Source organism: Pteropus vampyrus, unplaced genomic scaffold, assembly GCF_000151845.1.
Source record: "Pteropus vampyrus isolate Shadow unplaced genomic scaffold, Pvam_2.0 Scaffold12, whole genome shotgun sequence".
Classification (NCBI taxonomy): Eukaryota; Metazoa; Chordata; class Mammalia; order Chiroptera; family Pteropodidae; genus Pteropus; species Pteropus vampyrus.
The window spans coordinates 2,599,660-2,606,684 of record NW_011888793.1 but is presented as its reverse complement, the minus strand read 5'-3'; the positions used below and the strand labels follow the sequence as shown (position 1 = coordinate 2,606,684).

The following is a 7,025-nucleotide window of genomic DNA, read 5'->3' as shown; positions in this document are numbered from 1 at the left end:
ACGAAAATTAGTTTTACTTGTTTCTTTTTACTGTTTTGAATGTGCCTGCTAGAAAGTTTGAAATCACAAATGTGGCTTGCATTTGTAGCTCACATTATGTGTCTGTTCTGTAGTGGTCTAGTACAATCCTTTGCATTAATGTGCTCTGTTTAAGAAAAAAATATCTCTTTAGACAATTGTATCTAAAAATGTTCAATCTTTTTATATACATGTTGAATAATTTCAAATGAATTATCAACTAAAGTCTACGTTTTTAACTTTAAAGAAAATGAATTTAGTCTCCAGCCATGTCACCCTGAACATGCCCGATCTCGTCTGATCTTAGAAACTAAGCAGGGTCGAGCCTGGTTAGTACTTAAATGGGAGACCACCTAGGAATACCAGGTGCTGTAGCCGTGTAAAAAAAAAAAAATGAATTTATGCATTCAAAACAAACTCAGTTGTACTGGAAATTCAAATCTATTCATCTATAGGACAGATAATGGGACAAGCTAAAACAATACAGAGGCATGTAAATAAAAGCAGTGATACTAATCCTTTTTTGTATCATAGACCCCTATTGTTCATTGAACAAATATTATCATGTGCCTACTGTATTCAAGACTGTACCAGGTTCTGGAAATATAGCTGATAGATCTGATAAAATTTTAGACACTTTCCCCAGAAAAATGTGTATATATATATACACACTTACAGATTTGCATTCACTTTTAGCTCTCGAGAATCTTCTGAAGCCCATTTACAAATCCTAGATTAACAAGTTCTGAACTTAAGAAAAGAGCATGGGCTTTAGGGCCAGACAGATCAGGGGTTGAATAATGACTCTACTAGCTACTAAGGTGATGTTGGGCTGCTCTTTATCTTCTCTAAGTCCTGGTTTTCTCATCTATAAGACAGGGAGATATGGAACAAAAAGTGGGGTGTTATGAAGATTAGCTTTGAGATATATAAAGGTCTTCCTTACCCTTTCCTTCCTAAGCACTTAAGTAGGTATTTCATAGATCATAACTATTGTTCCTCATCTTGCCTTATGTGAGAAAGTGGCTCAAAAGAGCAAGTTAGGAGATGAATACTTTAGGTCTGAATCTTGCTTTCTATGTCAAGTTCTTAAATAATATATTAGCCTTAGTTGCTGAAACAAAAATAAGAATTTGGTTCTCCAATCAAGCTGTGACCTTTCAAATAAAATGTCCAAAATGATGTGTGGGTCATCTAGGGTAATATGACAACAGAACTGAGAACACATCTGCCCACACCTTGACAGATGCTATGCAGGATGTACATATGTTTTTCTGTGATTTGAAAACAAATTCGTGTCTGCAAATCTTACAGATGGGTTTCTATTGGGGCGGCGGGGAGGATTCAGTATTTTTCATTTTTGTTTTGTTTTTTTAGAAAAACTGTCTTGATCTGTATGTACTTCTTACAGGCAATCTGAAGGCAACCTCCAGCTGGCAGAAGCCAACTTTGGGGTAAAAGTAGTCTTAAATGAATAAGAACTTAGGCTAAGAAGCCACACGCCATGCTATTCTTATACTGCTTATCCTTCCAATGCCACGCTCTGGAATGATCCATCCTCCAAATCATTAAGTTAAAGGTAGAGTGACTCACCAACTACCAGGAGGTGAGGGTAACCAGCCTTTGTCATAATTTTTCAGACTCCTCTTTCCACTCACGAAAACAAGTTATGTATGGTATTTACGTACATCTGTGTTGCTGGGCATTTTCCAAATGCCTCTTGGAGAACATTAAACAGGAAATTGATGCCACAGGGCAAATATTCATTCTTCCCATCCTCTCTCATAAAAACAAGTACAGATTTGCTGTGGCTAGACTGACTTCCTGCAGTGTGCTGTTGCTTATTCGATTTTACACTAGGAGGAAAAAAAATACATTCTCTGTTTCAATTTACAGCATATTGAAAATGGCTAAAATGCATTTTTTAAAAAAGCTCCCCTCATGAGAGCACTGAAGGATAGAATTCAATGCTTTATAAAATCACAAAATTCAAAGGGTAATGATTGTTTTTCATGCTTATTGATGAAAGTCAATTTGTATCACATTAGACACATCAAATTTGCTTTAAACAGCATGTGCTCTTGTTCTCAAATGGAAAAACACCCTTTAAACATTTGGCCACTGCAGCTTTGCATATGATAACTTCTATTTCTAACCTGTTACAGTGGTCTTTGGTTAGTGGCCTCCTCGGCTTCCATTTCTCCTTATTCCCTTCCTTATCAGCCCAGAACCTGTTATGACATTTATGAGGTTCTGGAAAAACTGAATCTACTTTCAGCCCCAGAGTTACATTCTTTCCCTTGGCTATGGAGATTTTTTCAAAGGGTCATGTGAGCTAAGCTCATCCAATCAAAGTGAATCTTGAGGATTTTGCTGAGAAAAAAGTCATTCTCTTTCACCTGATCAACAAGAAACCTGCAGCAGTTGGCAGTAATCTTAAGATCATAATTGGGCTTTGCCTTAAAATAAAGCAAATGCTATGGAGGGCAGAATAGAGAAGTGAAACAAGCCAGGCCCCCGATGTCATCATTTTACTGCTAGATCAAGCTTTTCCTGAAGATGTCCAACTGGATCATTTAGTAATATAAATCATTAAATCGTTTACAGTGTTTAAACTAATTTGATGTACATTTTCTATAATTTGCAACCAAAGCTTTATAAACTACCACAACTATCTCTTGGAAGGGAACAAGACAAATAGAATTAATGGACTAATTTTAAGATCAATTTTATAACTAAATATAAAAGATCAAGACCAATAAGAAATAAAAGAATGATCGTTATTGAAAATAAGATGAGGAAAAAATGTCTCAAAGTAATGAGTGACTGCCATAATGATGTGGGAAGAAGAGTCAATCCGTGTACTGAGAGATAGAGGAGGATTTAGCAACAGGCAGAGCCCACTGTCAGCCAAGGCCATTCTTATTTGCTCTTTCTCCTTCAGTTTCCAGACTGAACTGCTTAGCAGCATACGTGGTTTGCAGCCATCAGTCATTTGACTTCCCTCCTCTCTCAGATTTTTATCACCTCCCGCTGAAGAAATACATGTTATCATCATCATCATCATCATCATCATCATCATCATTATCATCCTCGTCACATTCCTTTATATAGATGGGGAAACTGAGGCCCAGAGACCCCAAGTTATACATATAATAAACAAACAGTAGAGAACAAACTCAGAGCTCAGATTTTCTTATTCCAAGACTATAATCTTTGTCATACAACATACATCATCCTTGAAGATTGTCCTTTTAATATTGTATTTAGTGATTGGGGTCATCTGGAATGAAGCTCAGAGGTATTTGACATCTGTCTTCATCCCTACTGTTTTTTTTCATTCTTCCCATCATCAAGAATAATCAGAGTTGATACTGGCCACATAGTCAGCATAATCTCCTTCGGCAATGGTCCATGCTCTGAAAGTGTCCCTTCTCTACCTCCCATGACCAGACACCATCAAAACTTCCATTTCCTCAGTCTCTGAAGACAACAAACTGTTCAGGAATGAGTCCACTAAATGAATGCACACTAAGATGTGAAATGCTGATAACAGCTTTTAGTGCAAATCCTATCTCTGAAAAAGGGTACTCTATAAGTGAGAACTTGGAAATATATTGCCTTTCACTGAAGAAATTAATCTCCCAGTCTGAATTTCAGCCAGTGTGGCAAATTGGAGGCAAAAATATTTGGGGTAGGGGCCTTTCTTTGTAATCTTGCTACATAACCCACTTCTTTGTTCACTGACTCACAAGGTTTCACTCTGCTCCAATCTACAAGTTTTCAGATAACTTTGGATACACCTTGATCCTTTACATAACTACTCTTTTAACAGCCTAACAAAGACTCATTCCCAAGGTAATTCTGAGCATCTCACAGCATCACTCAACAAACATTACTGAATGCTTACATACAGCAGTGCACAACATACAGGCATTCTGACAGCTTAAGGTGTGGATTCAATAAAGACACCATGTCATTTAGGCTCTTTCAGGTGGCAAGGTACAGAGGCCTAATCAGGAGACTTCAGGAGCTGGAAATTACTGGAAAGATAAATGGGGAACTGTGGAGCACAAAAAGCAGCTTTTAGCCATCTCTGTCTGGTCCTTGGCTTTGTCTGGTCCTTGGCTCATCCTTGCTTTAGTGAGTCCACTATTATTATGACTCAGCTATTATCTATGTTCATTAATTTCTCTTTCTTTTCTGACTAACTTTTCCCCACTTCATGGTTTCTACAACCTCAATACTTCTGCATCAAGCCTTTGAATGGCGTGCTTCTGGTATCTGCTGCTTTCTCCTACCTGGCCCACTTTCTATGGCTCCATCCAAAGGCTCCCAGAGAGAGGATCTGTTTGAGTCTTTTGGTCACTGTCTAGTCCTGAGCATCTATTTTGGGCTAAGTTCTCAAAACAGGTTTCCCATGAGTTTTCTGTGGACCAGGCACGAACCCCTGGTTTTAGCAGTCGTGTGGTTGTAAGCATGTAACCCTCATCAGGTCCCTGGGACTCTAAAGAGACCACCTGCGAGAACTTTATTCTCTGTTCTCTTTAGAAACAACTCTTTCTCAAGCAAAAATGAAAACAAAAATAAATTTAGACAAGCCAGAGCAGAATGACAGGTCACAGTATATTTAGTGGTAATTTTGAAGAAAAAAAAAAAACAGAACATTAGTGGGTTAGGATACTAAGCCCTGAAAATAACATGTGAAAAATAAGGTAGCAAATTGATTAGGCTACTAAAAAAACATGGTTTCATTTAATAAAGACCCCAAAAGAGTATTATATGTTCCAAATGCACCTTAATGATAAAATAATTGGGAATTACAATGATAGTTCATAGAAACACGGAATATAAGAGCTTGTCAGTACATGGCAAATCCCTTATTCAACACTCTCATTTCATAATTAGGGAGAGCCAATAGAAGTTAATTGATAAACTAATTAATCTACACAATTATTTGTAGACCACTGACTCATGAGCGATGAGCGATAAACCACCAGTCTATATTTCTGAGCTAGTATGGAATCTCCTTCCTAAAGGTGCAGTAGGTCACATTCAGTGCTCAAAGGACACTACTGATTGTCCCAGTGAATTTGGATGAGGGCAAATAACAAAGTTGAGACATAGTGGTTTAAAGCATCCACACAGGATAAAGTCTGTAGATTCTGCGGGAGTACAGAATATAATAAAATTTGGCAGAAAAAAAGCAAAAAAAAAAAAGTAAGTGTTTGAGATTCAAGTCTCATTCCTGCTGCCCATCAGCTGTGTGTGCTTGGACTACTCTCTGGGCCTCAGGCTCATCATCTAAGGAAAAATTAGGCCACAGAACCACTCAGTTTCCATGTACCCACTTCTCCTTTAGCTCTGCTAATTCTCAGAATGACAGTATCTACTTTTTGGGGTTAAGCCCAGTGGAACAGGAGTACCAACCAATTGACAGTCAAGTAAATTGAGAATTTAATAAAATGTTCTCAAAACTATCTAAAGCTAAGTGGACTAAGGAATGGATTTGGCATTTCGTGGAATCTTGGCTGAGATTTGTTGTAATATCCAAAAGTATCCAGAAAGGCATTTAAAATTATAACATTTTATATAGGAAAAAAAGTATCTGATAGTGCATAATATATGGAGACATTTGAACATGAAAGCATTTTTTTCTTTCTGATGAGCTGAAAATGGAAGAGACATGACAATTATCCAGTACACATAATAGTATTTTAATACTTTCTCTTAGTAATAAATTTGATGGATATAAAACTAAAAATGGACTATGTAGAGAGAAGGGTCTCCCAGTTGGAAGTCATACTCTGAGATAGCCAATAAATCTTTAGGCCACTGGCAGGGCCACTGTGGGTGGTTATACCCTAAACAACTCTAGCAGGTGCCATTCACATGAAGTCTATAAGGGTAGTACCCTCTGGAGTCACACACTGCACAAACTGCAAAAGGGTCCATAGTAACCCTGACCATGGAAATATTAATGCGATCTTTCAGAATAGCATGTGTGCTAAATGACACTTCAGCCATCTGCCTGTATTACCAGCTCTTCTCATGATATTTCAGAACAAGCACCTATTCAAAATAGCAAGCATATGGCAAAATTATTTTAATTGTACAAAGAACATATTTTCATTTACTTAACCAACTTCTGATCACTATCACATCCAGTTATATATCCAGCACATCCAAGTGCTGCCTGGATTTTAATCTCAGCTTTGGCAACTACTACTAGCTGTGTGAGCTTTGAGAATGCTACTTAACCTCTCTATGTATCAGTTTCCTTATAAATAAAATGGGGATAATAAGAGTGCCTACATCATAGGGTTTTTATAAGAATCGAATTTAATGTGTCCATATTTTAAAGTACTTAGAACAGCATCTGGCACATAGTAGCACTATGTCTGGATTTGTTAAATAAATAAGTAAAAAGTATAAGTACATATTTATTATCATTTACTGACTCTTTCTTTGTTAAATAGAATGTTGTATTAGCCATAGTACATTTTCAGTTATACATTTAACTCATATACTACTAAGACAATAATTAAAGCTGACAAAAAAACAATATTGAGAATTATTTAAATCTTTCCTCCAAAATTGATTAGAAATGAAAAATATGAATTAAACAACTGCATTCTTGGCAAATAAAGTATTAATTACGATTTTTAAAAAAATGTCTGAGTGTAATATTAGAGGCATAAATTAGATTGTCAGACAAGGTGAAAAAGAACACCCAGATGAACGCTTTTATAGGTTTTATTTTTTCTTCCAAAATCATAAGGACAAACTGTTTTCATAAGCTGACTATGGCTCGTTTAAGCATACATGAACTCAAATTAATTTTCTCTACTAATTTGATTTATTACACAAGTAATACAACAACAATAATAGGAGAGAAATACCATTAACATTCAAATCCTAACAGATCAGTGTTTTCATTTTTCTTTGCTCCTTTCTATACGAAGTCCATTCGCCTACGATTTTTTTGCATAGCGGTAAAAAAAAAA

The 7,025-nt window shown here is 36.5% G+C and overlaps 1 pseudogene; it reads left to right on the top strand.

Annotated features, from left to right (window-relative positions):
• The first annotated feature begins 277 nt into the window (after nucleotides 1–277).
• Nucleotides 278–396, top strand: LOC111733005 (annotated as a pseudogene).
• The last annotated feature ends 6,629 nt before the right edge of the window (nucleotides 397–7,025 follow it).